Genomic DNA, 21,229 nt, shown 5'->3' with positions numbered 1-21,229 from the left:
ATTGTTATTTATACATGTTGGAGTATTTCTACTTTCGGGTAGAGACATGGCAAGCGGGCGGTCTTCGTAAGTCAATAAAACCAGAAATGTTAACTCAGAGCGTATATTACGCAGGAGCGTTCCGTCTGATACGGCGACTCGCTCGCTTCTGAGCTCGAGAGACATTCCGATAGAGGCACCCGTCACGTGCGGACGTGCTCATCGACCACTCGATCGTCCGGTCTTTGTTCGCCCGGCTTTTGTTAGCCCGGCCATTGTTCGCGCGGCCTGTGTTCGTGGTACATCTGCCGACTAAGTGCTCTTCCTGGAAGTTTTTATTTGTTTTGTTTCCTTTTGTTGTTTCTGTGTTCGTGGTACATCTGCCGACAAACTGTTTTCCTGGAAGTGTTTAATTGTTCTGTTTCTTTTTGTTATTTCCGTTTTGTTGTGTTTTTTCTTTGTCCTGTAGTAATCGTGCCGCATCGCCACATGTGTTCAATAGAACCGCTCAGGTCCGAGAAGTTGGGGCCTCGCCGCAAGGCGAGTGTTTTCAAGACCCGGGGCCGCCCCACCTGGGCACTCAGCGATCATGGACGCTGTATTCGCGGAATTCCTCCGACTTCGCCAGCCACAGCTCGCCTCAGAGTTTCTGGCCTTCAAGGCCGATCACACCGCGAGCCCTCTCGTGGACTCCGCCGAGCTCGCTGCTCCTGCGTCGCCTGTACCTGCGTGCAAAGCTTCTGCATCGAGCACCGCAGCCTCCGTCGTGCCTGCCGTTCCCGCGTCGCCTATACTGGCGAGTAAAACTGCTGCGTCGTCCGCCGTGGCCACCGTTCCAGCAGCGCGATTATCCGCAGCCTCCGTCGTGCCCTCCAAAACACCTGCTCGTAGGTCACCTGCGCCCGCCTCCTCGTCCTCCGACTCTGACTCGGAGATGGAGGTCGACCTCGCTCCCGCCTCATCGACGGATGGATTCACCCTGGTACAAAAGGGTAAGAAGCGTGCCGCGGAGTCTCGAGCTCCCGCGGCCGCTAAAATTAGCAAAGCCGCGAACGCGTCGCGCCCCCGCCCTCAGACTCCCGTTGCGCCTCCAGTCCGTGCCACTCCGTCGCCGCGTCCGGTGGCACAAAATAAAACTCAGACCCCTCCCCCGGTAATCCTCCAAGAGAAGGCAGTTTGGGATCGAGTTTCCCTGGCCCTTAAGGCCAAAAATATCAACTTCACGAATGCCCGTAACCTCGCGAACGGCATTCAAATTAAGGTTCGAACACCCGACGACCATAGGGCCCTCTCTTCTTACCTCCGTAAGGAGCGTATAAGTTTCCACACGTATACGCTCCAGGAGGAGCGCGAACTCCGTGCCGTCATACGTGGCATCCCTAAAGAGTTGGATGCCGAGCTAGTCAAGGCCGACCTTCTCGAACAAGGCCTACCGGTTAACTCCGTACACCGCATGCACACAGGTCGCGGAAGGGAGCCATATAACATGGTTCTCGTCGCCCTCCAGCCTACCCCCGAGGGTAAGCAAATATTCAACATCCGAACGGTCTGTATCCTTTCCGGAATCGCCGTCGAAGCCCCACACAAGAAAGGCACACCTAGCCAGTGCCATAACTGCCAATTATACGGTCATTCTTCCCGTAACTGTCACGCGCGTCCCCGATGCGTCAAGTGTTTAGGAGATCACGCCACGGCCCTCTGCACTCGCGATCAAAAAACCACGACGGAACCGCCTAGCTGCGTCCTGTGTCGTACACAGGGTCACCCCGCAAATTACCGCGGATGCCCCCGAGCCCCGAAAATAAATCGCCGCGTCGCCCGCCAAAACCGCCTCCGAGCTTCCGGCCCAGACATCAAAGCCTCGGCACCCTCTGTGTCGCAGGCTAAGCCAGCGTTCGTTCCGGCGCCGGTGCCCAGTGTCTCGGCTTGGGCGAAACCGCTGCCGTACACGAACACGGCTACAACTCCCTCCTCCGCGATTCGTCCCGCCCCCGCGACTCGTCCCTCTCCCGCGACTTGCCCTCCGACCGCGTCCGAAAATCTCGCTTTAGCGATCGACTTCTTTCAGTCGATCAACTTTGAGCGCGTTAACGCTTTGGGCGACGCCATTCGCGCTGCCTCCACTGCACAACACTTTATCGCCGTTGTGCAAGAATACGCCGACGTATACGCGTCATTAAATACGTACGTCCTCCCCTCACTCCGCCGGTAATCAATGGCGTATATAAGTAGAATAAAGCCCCTATCCGTAACGATAGGATTTTTTAACGCTTACGGTCTCGCAAATCAACGTGATCAGGTTTCTGACTTTTTGCGTGACCATCAAATTGATATCTTTTTAGTGCAGGAGACCCTACTTAAGCCCGCGCGCCGCGACCCTAAAATCGCGAACTATAACATGGTCAGGAACGACAGGCTCTCTGTTCGTGGTGGTGGTACCGTCATTTACTATAGAAGAGCCCTGCATTGCGTCCCGCTCGATCCTCCCGCACTCGCTAATATCGAAGCATCAGTGTGCCGAATCTCACTGACGGGACACGCGCCGATCGTTATCGCGTCCATCGGATAAGATCGTTCTAAGCAGTGATATCGAGGCGCTGCTCGGCATGGGGAGCTCTGTCATTCTGGCGGGCGACCTAAATTGTAAACACATCAGGTGAAACTCACACACCACAACCCCGAATGGCAGGCGGCTTGACGCGTTAGTCGATGATCTCGCCTTCGATATCGTCGCTCCGCTAACACCGACTCACTACCCGCTAAATATCGCGCATCGCCCGGATATACTCGACATAGCGTTATTAAAAAACGTAACTCTGAGCTTACACTCGATCGAAGTAGTTTCAGAGTTAGATTCAGACCACCGTCCCGTCGTTATGAAGCTCGGTCGCGCTCCCGACTCCGTTCCCGTCACGAGGACTGTGGTGGATTGGCACACGCTGGGCATCAGCCTGGCTGAATCTGATCCACCATCGCTCCCGTTTAACCCGGACCCTACCCCGTCTCCTCAGGATACCGCTGAAGCCATAGACATCTTAACGTCACACATCACCTCAACATTAGATAGATCATCGAAACAAGTTGTAGCGGAGGACTTCCTTCACCGCTTCAAATTGTCCGATGATATTAGGGAGCTCCTTAGAGCTAAGAACGCCTCGATACGCGCCTACGACAGGTATCCTACCGCGGAAAATCGTATTCGAATGCGTGCCCTACAACGCGACGTAAAGTCTCGCATCGCCGAAGTCCGAGATGCCAGATGGTCTGATTTCTTAGAAGGACTCGCGCCCTCCCAAAGGTCTTACTACCGCTTAGCTCGTACTCTCAAATCGGATACGGTAGTAACTATGCCCCCCCTCGTAGGCCCCTCAGGCCGACTCGCGGCGTTTGATGATGACGAAAAAGCAGAGTTGCTGGCCGATACATTGCAAACCCAGTGCACGCCCAGCACTCAATCCGTGGACCCTGTTCATGTAGAATTAGTAGACAGTGAGGTAGAACGCAGAGTCTCCTTGCCACCCTCGGATGCATTACCACCCGTCACCCCGATGGAAGTTAAAGACTTGATCAAAGACCTACGTCCTCGCAAGGCTCCCGGTTCCGACGGTATATCCAACCGCGTTATTAAACTTCTACCCGTCCAACTCATCGTGATGTTGGCATCTATTTTCAATGCCGCTATGGCGAACTGTATCTTTTCCGCGGTGTGGAAAGAAGCGGACGTTATCGGCATACATAAACCCGGTAAACCAAAAAATCATCCGACGAGCTACCGCCCGATTAGCCTCCTCATGTCTCTAGGCAAACTGTATGAGCGTCTGCTCTACAAACGCCTCAGAGACTTCGTCTCATCCAAGGGCATTCTCATCGATGAACAATTCGGATTCCGTACAAATCACTCATGCGTTCAACAGGTGCACCGCCTCACGGAGCACATTCTTGTGGGGCTCAATCGACCAAAACCGTTATACACGGGAGCTCTCTTCTTCGACGTCGCAAAAGCGTTCGACAAAGTCTGGCACAACGGTTTGATTTTCAAACTATTCAACATGGGTGTGCCGGATAGTCTCGTGCTCATCATACGGGACTTCTTGTCGAACCGCTCTTTTCGATATCGAGTCGAGGGAACCCGCTCCTCCCCACGACCTTTCACAGCTGGAGTCCCGCAAGGCTCTATCCTTTCACCCCTCCTATTTAGCTTATTCGTTAACGATATTCCCCGGTCGCCACCGACCCATTTAGCTTTATTCGCCGACGACACGACTGTTTACTATTCCAGTAGAAACAAGTCCCTAATCGCGAAGTAGCTTCAGAGCGCAGCCCTAGCCCTAGGACAGTGGTTCCGAAAATGGCGCATAGACATCAACCCAGCGAAAAGTACTGCGGTGCTATTTCAGAGGGGAAGCTCCACACGGATTTCCTCCCGTATTAGGAGGAGGAATCTCACACCCCCGATTACTCTCTTTAGTCAATCCATACCCTGGGCCAGGAAGGTCAAGTACCTGGGCGTTACCCTGGATGCATCGATGACATTCCGCCCGCATATAAAATCAGTCCGTGACCGTGCCGCGTTTATTCTCGGTAGACTCTACCCCATGATCTGTAAGCGGAGTAAAATGTCCCTTCGGAACAAGGTGACACTTTACAAAACTTGCATAAGGCCCGTCATGACTTACGCGAGTGTGGTGTTCGCTCACGCGGCCCGCACACACATAGACACCCTTCAATCTCTACAATCCCGCTTTTGCAGGTTAGCCGTCGGAGCTCCGTGGTTCGTGAGGAACGTTGACCTACACGACGACCTGGGCCTCGAATCTATACAGAAATACATGAAGTCAGCGTCGGAACGGTACTTCGATAAGGCTATGCGTCATGATAATCGCCTTATCGTAGCTGCCGCTGACTACTCCCCGAATCCTGATCATGCAGGAGCCAGTCACCGTCGACGCCCTAGACACGTCCTTACGGATCCATCAGATCCAATAACCTTTGCACTAGACGCCTTCAGCTCTAGGAGCAGGCTTAGAGACCTCGGTAACCGTACTCGTCGAACTCGACAAAGAGTGCGCCGTGCAACCTAACCCATGAATCAGCTCGCTGAGTTTCTCGCCGGATCTTCTCAGCGGGTCGCGATTCCGATCCGGTAGTAGATTCATTCGCGAAGCAGCTACTCTTGAGTTGTTAGGTCTCCTTCGGAGGCGCTCGGGCAGCTGTTAGCAAATACCACCTCTCCTGGCTGAGCCTTTGCTCACCCACCTGTCCTGGTGAAACTGGAAAGGCCTCCGGGCCACCAGTAATCCTTCAATCATAAAAAAAAAAAAAAAAGCTCGAGAGACAACAAGTCTCGAGAGACACAGTCGCGGTGTTAACACGCAAACGTAGTGTGCTCTCTGTGTTTATTTAATTTTTTTTTTAAAGTATTGTGTATTTTTACATTTTAAATGTGTATATAGTGCATAAATAACTCCTGCTCACTGATTTTATCATCTATCCTGTTCCGGCTACCTGGCATTGCTGCCAAGATACATCATTGATATTCACAATGGATACGCAACTTTCAAGTAACCTAGAACAACTCGAAAAATTATTTGCCTCTCGAATGGGGGCCTACGAGGATAAGCTCAAAAAGGTGGCGAGTGATTCTAAAACATTGCATCCAGACTTCACGGCACTCTCAAAGGACTTTAACGAGTTTAAATCGTTTGTAATGGCTACTCTGTCAAACATCAAAAGTCAATTAGAATTAATCTCATTAGGCTTGGATCGGCATGAAACTTGTATGAGGAGGAAGGTTCTGTTGATACATGGAATACCAGAAAAACAAAACGAAAATCTTCATAGCACCGTTCTTGCATTGACCAACGACCAATTGAAATTGACAGATTTTAAAACTGATTGTGTTAGTGTTTGTCACAGACTTGGCGCCTCGCAGGGTAAACCTCGCCCAGTGTTAGTAAGATTTATGAATATCGAGTCACGTCAGGCAGTATGGGACAACAAGACTTCTTTAAAGGGCACGGGCGTCACTATTTCTGAGTTCCTTACGAAAATAAGGCATGGTGTATTTTTGTCAGCCCGAAAGCATTTTGGCGTTCAACGCTGTTGGTCAGCCGACGGTAAAATAGTGCTAGTTCTACCTGATAAATCGCGTTATAAGATTGAATCTATGAATGAACTACAGGCCCTTATAAAGAAATACCCAATAATATGTACTGACACGGTAGAATCAGCAGTGCAAGGGAAGCAGTCTACACCAAAACCTGCGGACGCGCATGTGAAGACGATAACTAAAATGACCAGAAAAGGCCGGCGCTGAAATTGATGTTTTAAGATAAATGGCATAACAATTTTATTATTTCTACTCCTATACCAACGGTACATAGTCGCTTATTGTATTTTACTGTTGTGTCTTGTGCTTGAACATTTTGTTTGTTAGGTTTTATTCTATTTTGACACTAATTCACTACGTAATTTGTTTTGTTAGCCATTTTATTGTTATAAACGAACATATCCTTAAGTTAACCAAAATTTAACTAAATCTGTCATTGTTTGTTTACATGTTACTACATGAGTCGTCTATTATCAAAGGTGGCAATCTGACTTTTGGACAATGATTGGTAAATCAGAAAAACGAATTATTGACTTTGTATTCCATTGGCAGTCACAAAACTCTTCGGAACGACATCTTAGATAAATAACAGGTTAACTATTAACCTTTATTTAATGCAGGTTTTGAACCGTATTCTTTGAAGGAGACGATTATATTCAAATAAATCTGTATTGACATATCAATAAAATTTTTTTGTCCAAATGTACAGATTGCCGCCTTTGATAATAGACGACTCACATATTTGATGATATTTGTCCAGTTGGCTATGTTTTTCTTAGCAGGTTGGTAGCACTGAGGAGTAACTTATCCATAGATTCTTCGCTTTAGTTGTGACCATAGACTATACCTTAATATTTGTAATTTTTGGCATTGGCGTATAAAACGCTCAGCCTACAACAAATATCCATAGATTAATTTCTGATATTATCTAGTATAGTGTTGCTTATTTTAATATGCTCTTTTTCTAAAAAAATATATTTATGAACACATTTGCAAGTCACTGTCTACACTGAGTTATTCTTTTGTTAACATGTAAGTTAATTCATTGATGTTAATGTATCTATCTACACGTCTAAATCTGTGTAATTGATACATGTTAAAAAATCTCTTCCAGGTTTATTGATTGATCAGTTGAGCCGGGAGTTAATTGCTAGTTTATTGATTAAGTGTAATATTATATACATGTTTATTTGTTTTTAGTTTACCTATTATATTAATTGTATTATTTTCATTTTGTTATATTATATTAATAGTGTATGTTATTTAAGTATTATTATTATTATTATTATTATTGTTATTAAGTTACCATATTATTATGAATAATAATTTATTTAGTTATGAAACATTTTTCTCCTGCTCTTCGTCTGAAAGCAGTTTTTTGAGTGCTGATGATGGCAATGATTCATGTATGTTAATACATCTGCACGATGAGATTTCTGCTGAACTATCCTCCTTCCCTAACAACCTAAATATTGCACATGTAAATGTTCAAAGTATTCCGCGTCATTATTCAGATCTTCTGGCATCTATTAGCAGCAATACTCTTGACGCTTTACTGATTTCTGAATCATTTCTTAAACCATCCATTCCATCAGTTCAATACGCAATTCCCGGCTTTGTATTAATTCGTAATGACAGAGTGGGCAAAGGTTGTGGAGGCGTAGCAATCTATTTGCGAAGCGGGATCGAGTTCAGAATTGTAAGTGTGTCTCCATCTCAATATTCTGAATCCGCTGAACATCTTTTAATCGAATTGACACTGCATTACACTAAAATTTTACTAGGTGTTTTTTTTTTTTTTTTTTTACAGCCCGAGGGACCTGGGCGGGCCCCCCGGCGCGCACTCTGCGTGGCCGGGGGCTCCGTCTGTGGGGGAGTTTTGCTGGACTTCCACCGGGCGCGTCCGTAGGTGGCGGATAACGGGATCCTCTGGGAACAGTCCCACTCCCAGGGGTATCGTCCGATCTTTTTCGTTGCAAGGATTCTTAGGTGTTAGGGAGGTAGGTTAGGTGTAGGAGTAGGGTAGCCTAGTTAGGCTTTGCAACGAAAGAGATCGGATGACGCGGACCAAAACCAGCAGGGGGAGTTGCGGGCTCTCCACGCCCTTCATTCGCTGAAGGGTGTTCCTCCTGGAGACGCTCGGGCTCCCTCTCTTTTCCCCTTTCTTCCCCCTTTTTGTTTTTCTTCGGGTCACGTCCGACCCGTTTCGGACGTAACCCTTGGGAGATGGTGGGCCACTTTTGGCCTGCCTTTCGATGGAGAAGTGAGCCGGCGTTGCTTACGCATCTTCCGGCCGCTGGTCGCCATGTCCCCGGCTTCGGCTACAGGGGCACGCCCTCCAGAGGGGGGTACCGGTATACCGGCGTGGCTTCGTCGTCGTTGCTCGTTTGAGCGTCGGGCGGTGGTCTGCCGTGTTGCCCGTTGCACTCGGCGGGCCGCCGGCCAACCCGTAATCCTCACCGCGTGGGGGACGGGGGCCGCTGCCGCGAGGCACGGGCCCGCGAGGACGTAAACCTCTTTAAAAAATGCCCCAATCCTAAGCTCTGGTGCCCGGCGATGGGACGAATGGCTGGAGGGAGTCCAGTCCCAAGGGTACCAACCAGACCCCAGGGCACCGACCCCTGGTTAAACAAAAAGGAAAAATGAAAATGGCATCTGTTCAAAAAGTATTACCCCAGGAGGGTACCTCCCGCTCCGCGGGGGGAGAATCCCTCCGTGCGGCCGAGCGATCGGCCGCACGCTGCCCCACCGTTTCTGGGGGGGGCAAACACTGCCACGAGGAAGGGGGCGACAATACGGGTCGCGTAATGGACAGAGTCCCAACCGTAGTAATTGAGCGCTGCGAGAGCTTAATCTCGCTGTACTCGGCGCGGAGCTCCGCAAGGGGCGACGCGTCTAGTGGGCGGGAGACGCCAGCGCTGTTTGCCGAATGCGATCGGCAGCGGACTCGGCGGAAGCGGAAGTCGGCTCGTCGGCCGGCGTCCTCCGCTCCGTCCGATTCATCGGAAGGAGAGCCTGCCAGCGCCAAATACATGGCGTTGGCGGAAGGGCCGGCGGCTGCTGCGGCGCCGCCCGCCTCTGATTTTGACAAGCCGTCGTCTTGCGGACTGGACGCTGCCTCCTCGGCGCAGTCCAGGACCGCCTGCCGTGGGGCGATAAAAAAGCATAGGAAGCTGGAGGAGATCGAGCGCCTACAGCGATCCCTGACGGAGGTGGGACCCTCTAACCCCCTCCGAGCTTGTGAAATAGTCGGGAAAATAGTCGCGACCATTGCGGCTAAATCCACTGCAGGCCTCAAGGGCTCGGAATTGTCGGCCATGAAATCGGCGGCCGCCACACTCGAGGAGAGGCTGCAGGACGTTGTGGACCGCACCACAACCGTGGAGACGGCGGGACTGCGGCAAGAAGTGGCCCTGCAGCACGCCCGCCTCGAACAACTGGCGGATGAGAATGGCCAACTTCGGGCGGAGAACGGACAGCTCCGCGTCGACATGGCCGAGCTGCGAACAATGGTTGCCGATCTCATCGAGCGGCAACGCAGATCGGCCCCTGTCCCTCCTCCGCCCGAAGCAGAAGGCCTCACTGAGGTCGAGGAGCTGAGGCGGCAGCTCCTCATACAGGAGGCGCGCAGCTCCAAGGTGGAGCGCGCGAGACCGCCCCTCGCTCACGAGGCTAAGGGAAGCGCGCCTGTGCCGGCACCCCGCAGGAGTGTGCAGCCCGCTGCCAAAACATACAGCGGGAAGAAGAAGGTTACACCCGCGCGAGCTCCCGCTGCGGCTGCACCTAAGCCCGCGGCTGCGGGGGCGCCGGCACCCACGGCCCCTGCATCTAAACCGGTGTCCGCTCCTGCCCCGTCCCAGCCTGCGAAGGCGGGGCCTGGCAGGAGCCGGACCAAGAAGAAGGGGGGCGTCAACGCCGCCAAACCGGCCCCGACCCCCAGCCCCGCCCACTGCCACCTGCCCCGGCCAATATGGAAGAGGCCTGGACGACGGTAGTGCGGCGCGGGCCCAAAAATGTGGCGGCGCCTCCTGCGCCGCGCCCCAAGCCCGCCCCTGCGGCCGCCGCTCCCCGCCAAGAGGGTCGAGCGGAGCCGAGGGGCCGAACTGGAAGAAGGAGGCCGCGCGCCCCGCGGTCGGCTGCAGTGGTAGTGGAGCTGCTGCCGGCCGGCAAAGAAAAGGGCATCACCTACCACGAGGTGATGACCCAGGCGCGCGGCGGCGTGAATGTGGACGCCCTCGGCGTGGAGGGGGGCATCAAGGTCCGGCAGACGGCCAACGGGGCTCGTCTTATAGAGTGCCCCGGCCCCAACACAAACGCCGCGGCCGAAAAATTGGCGGCTCGGCTGAGGGAGATCCTGCCGGACCCCGAGGTGGTGCGCATCGCGCGGCCCGTGAAGATGGGAGAAGTCAAAATCACGGGCCTCGACGAGTGCGCAACTAAGGAGGAGGTCGCCGCGGCCATCGCGTCGCAGGGCAACTGCGCCCTCGCCGACGTCAAAGTCGGAGAGCTCCGGGTGACATATTCCGGAACCCGGACGGCGTGGGCGCGTTGCCCGATTGCAACGGCGACCCTCCTGGCCACCCCTCCACAGGGGCGGCTTTCCGACAGCCCAGGAAGGCTGCGCGTGGGCTGGGTAGTGGCCCACGTGCAGCTGCAGGATGCCAGGCCGTGGCGCTGTCTTCGGTGCTTCGGCACCGGCCACGGTCTCGCCAAGTGCCCCTCGACCGTGGACCGCAGCGGCTTGTGTTTCCGCTGCGGCCAACCGGGGCACAAGGCAGCCTCCTGCACCACAGCCGCGCCGCACTGCGTCTTGTGCGACGCGGCCAAAAGGAAGGCCGGCCACCGGGCCGGGGGCCCGGCGTGTAAATCCGCCCCCTCCTCTACAAAAACGAGGAGGGGCGGAAAGAAAAAGAAGCCGGCTGCAAAAAGGGCAGCCGGTGAGTCAGCTCCCGCCGCGGCACGAGAAGAGCCGCAGGGCGGGACAGACGAGGGAGCGATGGACGTAGCCCCGTAATGGGTTGCGTCCATCGCTTCCTTCAAAGTAATTTGAACCACTCCGCCAGGGCACAGGATCTCCACGTCCACACCATGGCGGAGTGGTCAATCGACGTCGCTGTCGCCGCGGAGCCGTACTTCGTCCCCACCGACCAGGACTGCTGGATGGGGGACGTCGACGGCTCCGTGGCCATTGCGTTGAGACAGTCCGCGGCGTTACCCCCCTTGGAAATGGTGGCCAGGGGACCCGGGTACGTCGCGGCTAGGATCGACGGGACCGTCGTGATCGGGGCGTACTTTTCTCCGAACAGGAGCCTCGCCGAGTTCGAGCGGTTTCTGGGCGGGCTCGAGGCGCTTTTACACCGCCTCGGGTCCCGCCCTGTCATCGTCGCGGGGGACCTCAATGCCAAGTGTACGGCTTGGGGTTCCCCCCGCACGGATTCGCGAGGCGGGGCCCTTTCGGAGTGGGCGATCGCGACCGGCCTCTGTCTCCTAAACAGAGGCACGGTCGCGACTTGCGTGCGGTGGAACGGGGAATCTCACGTGGACGTGACGTTCGCGTCCCCGTCCGCCGTGCGCCGCACCCGCGGCTGGCGCGTACTCGAGGGGGCGGAGACGCTCTCGGACCACAGATACGTCCGATTCGAGCTCTCCGCCTCCTCCTTGTCGTCGTCGTCAGCCGCGGGCGCCCGCGGTGAGGAGGAGCTCCCGCAAGGTGCGCCCCGTTCGTTCCCCAGGTGGGCCTTGAAAAGAATGAACAAGGAGTTGCTGATGGAGGCGGCCGCGGTTGCTGCGTGGGCGCCAAAACCCGCGCGGCTCGCGGACGTGGATGCGGAGGTCGACTGGTTCCGGGGCACCATGGCAAACATTTGTGATGCCGCCATGCCCCGGGTCGGCCCCCGAGCACCACGTGGGGGTGCGTTCTGGTGGTCGCCCGAGATCGCAAGACTCCGCGAGGAGTGCGTGAGGGCGCGCCGCCGGAGCGCACGTCACCGCCGCCGCCGTCGTCGCGACGCTACGTTCGCGGAGGCGGCGGCCCGGCTGCACGCTGACTGTCGTCAAAAGCAGACGGCGTTGCAGCTGGCCATCGGCGAGGCCAAGAAGCAGAGCATGAAGACTCTCCTGGAGTCGCTCGACGAAGATCCCTGGGGGCGCCCATACAAGATGGTTCGCAGGAAACTGCAGCTGTGGGCGCTCCCGGTGACCGAGCGGCTCCAGCCTCGGCAGCTACGGGAAATAGTTTCCGCGCTTTTCCCGCCGGCAGCGTGGGGGGACTTTGAGCCCCCCCAGATGGACGCCACGTGGGGCACGCCGCCGCGTCGCCCGAGCGTTCCTGCTGCCGAGGAGCCCCCTCCCCCTATCACGGGGGCGGAGATCCATGCGGCCGTGTCCAGAATGAGAGCGAAGGACGCGGCCCCCGGCCCTGACGGCGTTCACGGCCGGGTCTGGAGCTTGGCCTTCGAGGCCCTAGGGGACCGGCTCGGGGGGCTTTTCGAAGCGTGCCTCGAGTCGGGACGGTTCCCGTCGAAATGGAAGACGGGCAGACTGGTCCTTCTGCGGAAGGACGGGCGCCCCGCGGACTCACCCGCGGGCTATCGCCCCATCGTGTTGCTTACCTTACCGTTACCTTTAACTCTTTCTTAAGCTGGAATGAGCAGGTTAACAATGTTAGCAGCAAAGTTAACTTTGCATTCCATTCACTCAAATGTCTCCAATATTTTTTGCCTTTGGAAACTAAAATTTATCTTGCCCAAAGTCTCATTTTACCCATTTTGGACTACGCTGATGCTTGCTATTTGGATGCCACTGAGGAGCTTCTCAATAAGCTTGAGCGTTTGCAAAATTTATGCATCCGTTTTATTTTTGGTCTCAAAAAATATGATCATATTTCTGAATTTCGCAAAAAGCTCAAGTGGCTCCCAGTCCGTTTCCGCAGAAATACTAGAATGTTGTGCTTCCTATTTAATATCCTACATAATCCTAACTACCCACAATATTTACGTGATCGCTTTACCTATGCCCGTCCCTCCCTTGCTCCTTGTAGAACACACATTAAAACTCTCCTCAAATGCCCTGTTCATAAAACACATGCTTACGCAAAATCATTTTCTGTACAAGCAGTTGTACTTTGGAATTCCCTCCCTCCAAGCATACGAGCGTGCAAAACCATAGCAGCGTTCAAGAAATCTGTTAAAGAACATTATTTATCCTTACCATCTTAAATAAAGTATATATATATTTGTATAATGTATTATAATACAAAGTAAGTATATGTGTGTATGTTATATATATATATATATGTGTGTGTGTGTGTGTGTGTATTTGTATGTATATATATTGTTTTGTATCTTGTTATATGTATATATTATTATATGTAATGTTTACTGTATGCACTAGGTTTGTGTTCCTAATTCTTCTTTCCTTTTGCGGGCCTACTGGAAGAGATTTCAGCATGAAATAAGTAGTGCCCTTGTACTCTGTATCCTTATTGACGTGTCTTTTCTAACAGCTGTGTGTACAAAATATATTAAATAAATAAATAAAAACAACGGATCGTTTTTATAGCAAGGTATCGTGGTGGGACGATGTTGTTTACGACTCTTATCTTGCACGTGTTGTTTTCGATGAATGCTTGCACGTGTTGTTTGTCATCCCATCTTTATTATTCACTAGCGACCCGCCCTCGCTTCGCTTTGGAAACATTAAAACACACATGAAACCAAAAAAATGAGCTCGTCCACACATCTAAGCAATAAAAAAAAAATTAAAAAAAAAAAAAAAATTAAAAAAAGTAGCCTATGTTCATCAGGGACAATGTCGGCTTCTAATGGAAAAAAAAAATTTCAAATCAGTCCAGTAGTTTCGGAGCCTATTCGAAACAAACAAACAAACAAATCTTTCCTCTTTATAATATTATATAGTATAGATGAACCAATGGTTTATAAAAACACGCGCCGACACGGCCATACTGCTCATGACGCGTCCCTGCGTCAAAATGATATACTTCACATAAATCATCTCACTTAACTATTACACTGAATTACTATCGAGTTCGACTTTTAGTGTCCTGGTCTCGACTCCTTTATGTCATTTGAAATACCAAGCCTCGACGCTGGCACTCAAATTTCAGGTCTCGAAACCCTAGAATACCAGAACAACCAAGCGTCGACGCTGGTGTTCAGATTTCAGGCCTGGAAACCTTAATAATCTAGAGCTACCAAGCCTCGACGCTGGCAGTTAGATTCCAGGCTCCCACGCCCTAAGATATCAGAAGAGCTACCATGCCTCGACGCTGGTGCTCAGGATTAACGCCTTATAGAAATAGAATTACTAAGCCTCAATCGCTGGTGTTCGGACTTAGGCCTACACGCCATTACTCATATTGCAACAACCAAGCCTACACGCTAGTGTTCAAAGTCTGGCTTACACGCCATCAATAATATTGGAACAACCAAGCCTCTTCGCTGGTGTTCAAAGCTAGGCACACAAAGAGAAGCCTCATTCCAAAAATTGTAGCTCTTCTAATGGAAATCCATACGCCGACACGGCAATCTCATTCTGTTTTCCATGGTTTGGAGCTGCTCGTAATTTTCATGGGCTACTTTTGGGTCCACGTTCTGTGATTTTCTTGACCTCGTATCGGTCATTAGGAAGGACCTTCTTTACCTCGTAGCCCCCAAACTTTTTGACTTACCTTGGTTTTTTTTTTTTTTTATTGCTTAGATGGGTGGACGAGCTCACAGCCCACCTGGTGTTAAGTGGTTACTGGAGCCCATAGACATCTACAGCGTAGACGCGCCACCCACCTTGAGATACAAGTTCTAAACTCTCAGTATAGTTACAACGGCTGCCCCACCCTTCAAACCGAAACGCATTACTGCTTCACGGCAGAAATAGGCAGGGCGGTGGTACCTACCCGCGCGGACTCACAAATCCTACCACCAGTAAAGTCCTACCACCAGTAAACCCTTAACCCTTAAGTTTAACCCTTTCGGTTCGGAACCAACGTTGAAACGTATTGACCCTAATCAATTCCTTTCATTTTTGCTTTAGTGCTATCAAATTTAGCTTTAGTTTTCTCTGCCTGTTCGGTCATCCTTTGAGACACTATTTTACGGATGCCTGATCCAAATTGTTTTATTGAAGTATGCTACTACGAAAAGTCAAGGTTAATCTCTTGTTTTCAGTATCATTTAAAGTAAAAAGCTTTGGGGGTATGTCACGCGAATTATTAAAAGCTCAAGAGGGCTTATCCTTTTTATACGTTGGATAGAACAATTCCATGAGCTCATTGCGAGCTTGGTCAGCAATAACGCAAGTCTGGGCTTCGAATAAGGACACACAAGATTTAAGTGCTTATTTCGCTGAATGCTCAATCTCACTGAACCGATTAAAACAACTATCGGGTAGTACATGACATAAAAATGAGTAAGCAATAAACTATCGCTAAGGATTTGTTCCGTACAGTTTTGGTCAAAACAACAGACCCTTTATGAGAACTATCGCATAAAATTCCTGAATTATGAAGCTACTACTAATAGATTTCTCGACAAGAGAACATTCGGCACCAGATTCCAAATAAAAATAATACGACTCACCAAATTGTTCTCATTTACCAAAAATATCCGATATCACGCAGCTACCGGCACGTCGCTCCGCTGCTGCGTTGCTCGCGGCCGTCGATGACATCGCGCCATCAATTTGCCTCTGCGGCAACTCGTGGCAATGTTTTTGCTTAGATGGGTGGACTATGGACGAGCTCACAGCCCACCCGGAGCTATGTAGTTATTGGACCCCACAGATATCCACAACGCAAACGCGTCATCCACCCCCATGTTACAAGTTCTAAGGTCTCAGCATAGCTACAACCGCTGCCCCACCATTCAAACCGAAATACACCACTGCTTCACGGCAGAAACAGGCAGGGTGATGGTACCCCCCGAGGGACCTGGGCCCCCCGGCGCGCACTCTGCGTGGCCGGGGGCTCCGTCTGTGGGGGAGTTTTGCTGGACTTCCACCGGGCGCGTCCGTAGGTGGCGGATAACGAGATCCTCTGGGAACAGTCCCACTCCCAGGGGTATCGTCCGGTCTTTTTCGTTGCAAGGATTTCTAGGTGTTAGGTAGGTAGGTTAGGTGTAGGTGTAGGGTAGCCTAATTAGGCTTTGCAACGAAAGAGATCGGATGACGCGGACCAAAACCAGCAGGGGGAGTTGCGGGCTCTCCACGCCCTTCACTCGCTGAAGGGTGTTCCTCCTGGAGACGCTCGGGCTCCCTCTCTCTTCCCCCTTCTTCCCCCTTTTTGTTTTTCGGGTCACGTCCGACCCGTTTCGGACGTAACCCACGGGTGGTGGTGGGCCACTTTTGGTCTGCCCTTTGATGGAGAAGTGTGCCGGCGTTGCTTACGCATCTTCCGGCCGCTGGTCGCCATGTCCCCGGCTTCGGCTACAGGGGCACGCCCTCCAGAGGGGGGTACCGGTATACCGGCGTGGCTTCGTGGTTGTTGCTCTTTTGAGCGTCGGGCGGTGGTCTGTCGTGTTGCTCGTTGCACTTGGCGGGCCGCCGGCCAACCCGTGATCCTCACCGCGTGGGGGACGGGGGCCGCTGCCGCGAGGCACGGGGCCGCGAGGACGTAAACCTCTTTAAAAAATGCCCCAATCCTAAGCTCTGGTGCCCGGCGATGGGATGAATGGCTGGAGGGAGTCCAGTCCCGAGGGTACCAACCAGACCCCAGGGGACCGACCCCTGGTTAATAAAAAAACGAAAATAATGAATAATGGCACTTGTAAAAGATTTATTACCCCAGGAGGGTACTGTTACACGGCCTTTCTCAAACTTCTTTTTAAAAAAACACAAAAACTTTTCACAACTAAACTGTCTTTTATTAGATTTCACAATTTTACAACACTATTGTTGACTTCTCAAATTTATGTATGCTCGCGACGGCTTCCAGATTCTAACTGGTTTTCAATATGATTTGATTTTACATGAAAGCTAAAAATGATGACTCTAATGGAAAACACAGTGAGCTTGTAAACGAGCTGATTAGGGCAAAGCTGCTTTGTAGAGTAGTGTGTAACAGCTCCCCCTTTTTGACGAAGCTTCATCCTCAATAAGATGAAGCGTAGTTAAACGAAAATAATATAAAATTTGAGGAGTCATTACAAAAATCATTAAATCATTAAATTGAAAATAGAAAATAAAACAGAAAATATTGAAAATTCGTTCTTAATAATATTTATAAAATTAAAGTTAGGAATTAGTATTAAAATTAACATTACAATGTATGTTTAAACTTGTATAAAACATTCAAAATTAGAATTAGAAAAATTAGAATTAGAAAATTATATAAAATATTATTCATGTTTAATATAAGTATAATTAATTTTTTTTATTAAGTTATTAAATTAGAAATTTAGATTTCTGTTTGAAGAGGATTGATCCTTATTATAAATAGTAGATTTATAATTCTGCTTTTGCCTAATTGGCAAAGATTGTATAGACATTTTATCTTCATCACTGGATGATATCTCAGTCATCTCGATAGAATTTGAAACTTTAGATTTTTTATTGGTTGATTTTGTGTTATAACATCCGTTAAATATTTGAATACAACATACAGAATTGGACGTTTTGTTTTTAAAATATCTGTAAATCTTATACATTAAAAATAGAAACAAACACACGATAAGGATATAAGTAAATGTAGAATAGTATGAGCCATATTTAATAAAATGAGATTGTTTCTCAATATTATTTATTTCATTTTCTAAATTGTCCATTTGGTGCGTCGCATATTTCAAGGAATCTAGATTTATTTTGCTAATAGAGATTGGCGACAAATGTGGTAAACTTTCATTAAGTATGTCTCTCTTACAACAATCATCGGATGTAATATCAAAGGAGATTTAATAATAAAAGAGTAAGAATTCGTTGGTATAAGTTGAATGGTCTTAGAGTAACCGATACAATTGTTTGTTAACTTAAGAATTCCTGTTCCTTCGATAGAATAATCATGGATGACGTCATTGCATTTGATAGTAAGTTTACTTTTATTTGATTGAACGTATATCCATTTGTTATTTAGTAGTTTTTGCCAAATATCAATTTGACCATATAAAATTTTAGAAATACATTCAGAGGGCAATGAAAGAATAACCTCTGTTAATAATTTAGATTCACAATTAGGATTACTTACACTTGAGTATATAGTTATTGATTCACATATAGAATAGTTATTGTTTATCATTTTACAATTATCAAAATTATCCAGCATAGCTTAATGCAGTCTATCGTCACTTAAAGCGATGTACGAGTTAGACGGTTTAATTAAAGCGAAAGTGCGATGTGACTCATCGTGAGGTGTAGGTAAAGGTATGTTTTTATAAACAACGAACTTGTCTGGAGTTATTAAAGGAATTCGTAATACAAATATGACTTTATTATTATAGAAATAAGAACTAAGCTTAGAAACATCGATCAATGAATGAATATTTTGAATATTTAGGGTGACTGGAAAGTCTAGCCTTTTATTTATTTGATTACTATGCTTAAATAATTCATTATAAAGATCTAAGGGACTAATTACGCTAGGGTGTAGGATGTTAACCTTCGAAAATAATATAGAACTTAATGTAGTGTCTAGAAAATTTGAAATAGTTAGTAGAGAACTTTCGATAATATTAAGTAAATTATTTAACTTAGAATTATACAATAATAGATTATCAGTTTTTGTAATTTGAGAAAATATTTCGTTCATTTTATTTATTTGAGAATTCAATTTGATCTCGTTTTGATTAAGTTTGTAGATAGTCGTATTAAAATTATTTATAGTAGACTTTATTTCTGAAAACAGACACATAGAATAAATTTAGACGTAGAAGTTAGATTGTAGCAGGTTTAATTTCGTTGGTATGATATTTAATTTGTTTACGACCTACTTGTAGGGTCACGTTATGATTATTGTGAACTTTAGTAATTTTGTAAGGGCCTTTCCATATGGGCGATAGAGCTTTTCTCAATTTATGATGGTGTTTTAAATATACCATATCACCAGCTTTATACAAAATTTCGCGAGAATTTGTATCATAGTATTGCTTAGACCTTTCTTTACTGTTAATAATATTTTGTATCGATTTTTCGCGACTAAAACGCATTCTATATTGTAATGCGCGAATATATTCATTATAGGTTGTGTTACTGGTGCTTTCATATAAAGAACTTGGAATGGACGGTTTGTAACCGAATAATAACTCGTGTGGAGTATAATTAGTAGTGCAATGGGGAGTAGTATTATAGGCTAATATTGCAGTAAATAAATAGCAATGCCAATCGTTTTGATTTTCATTAACGAAAGACTTTAAATATTCTTTTAAAGTAGCGTGTGAGCGTTCTAGAGCTCCGTTTGTTTGAGGATGATACGGAGTTGCAAATAAAGCTTTTACTTTTAAAATTTCAGTTAGCTGTTTAAATAATTCTGACGTAAAGCAAGTACCTAGGTCAGTTAAAATGGTTTTTGGAAAACCGAACAAAGACATGAAATGTACGATATTACGAGCTATCTCCTCACTAGTAGAAGTAACCATAGGGTAAGCACTCGTGAATTTGGTTAAATCATCTTGTAAAGTTAGAATAAACTTGAAATTTTGAAAACCTGAGTCGGGCAAAGGGCCTACGACATCTAAGGCTAACCGCTCAAACGGCTTAGTAGATGTAGACGTGATCTCCATCGGAGCTTTATTTGATTTACGTAGAGGTTTGTTAATTTGACAAAGTTTGCAGCTTTTTACATATTGTTCAATATCAGAACGCATACCTTTCCAATAGTACATAGCTTTAATGCGCTTATACATGCGTTGTGATCCTGGGTGACCAGCGATAGGTGAATCGTGGTTTTCCTTTAAAATTTTAGGGACTTCTATTGGAGTCGGATAAATTAATTTATTTTTATAAATATGTATTTTGATATTAGTATTATGGAAAACGTAGGAAATTATATTATAGACTTTCGTGTAATTTAATTTAGAGAATGGGTCTGAAAAATCTGGTAATGCTAAATCTGTGATATTTTCACACTCTATTAACATATTTCTTAGTTTAATTAATAAATTATAAATATCTCTAAAATGAGTCTCTTCGTAATGATGAACTTTAGTGTATAAGAAGTAGAAAGTTTTATTTTTATTTTTAATACTTTTAATTGTAAGAACTTCGCGTTCGGAATTTAGTAACTCTTCAGTATTTTCGAGTTGGTTTAAGATATCCTCGCAGTGAGGTATAGAACAATCAAAATCTAATGAAACTGGGCAAGCGATTGTATTAAACTTAGATAAATGTAGACTTTCAGTACATTCTTCGATAACTGTGTCTGATGTTGGAAGTTTGTTTATAAATTGAAGTTTAAAGTATTTTTCATAACTAAGATTGTTCAAATTATTTATATTTATAGCGTTGATAGGGCAACGAGATAAAGCATCGGCGTAAGAGTTAAGACGACCTTGCTTGTAAACTATTTCATAGTCATACTCTTCGAGTTTAAGACGCCAGCGAATAAGCCTACTACCGGGGTCTTTTACATTAAATAACCACACAAGAGGTCTGTCGACGATCTGTTACGATTTTAAATTTGTTGCCGTATAAGTATGGCCTAAAAGTTTTAACAGCAAATAAGATGGCTAAAAGCTCTTTCTCAGTGGTGGAATAGTTGCCTTCGGCTTTGTTTAACGTGCGTGATGCATACGCTATTGGTTTATCCTTGCCTATTTGACCTTGGGATAAAATTGCGCCTATGGCGTAATTACTTGCATCTGTAGTAACATTAAAAGGTTCTGAAAAATTTGGATATTGAAGTAAAGGGGCAGCAACTAGTTTTTCTTTTAAGAATTCGAATGCGTGTTGCTGTTCCTTGTTCCAAAGGAAGTCAGCATCCTTCTTCAAGAGGGAAGTAAGTGGTTTAGTTAACTTAGAGAAGTTTTCGATAAAACGGCGATAATAACCTATGAGGCCTAAAAATGATTTTATTTCTTTAGGATTTTTCGGAATTGGGAATTGTGAAACGGCCTTGACTTTTTCGGGATTAGGAGAAACACCTTTATCGGTGATAATATGGCCAAGATAAGTGACTTCGTGTCTTAAAAATTCACACTTGTC

This window comes from Bombyx mori, chromosome W (genome assembly GCF_030269925.1).
Source record: "Bombyx mori chromosome W, ASM3026992v2".
In the NCBI taxonomy this organism is placed as follows: Eukaryota; Metazoa; Arthropoda; class Insecta; order Lepidoptera; family Bombycidae; genus Bombyx; species Bombyx mori.
This window is presented reverse-complemented; position numbering follows the sequence as displayed.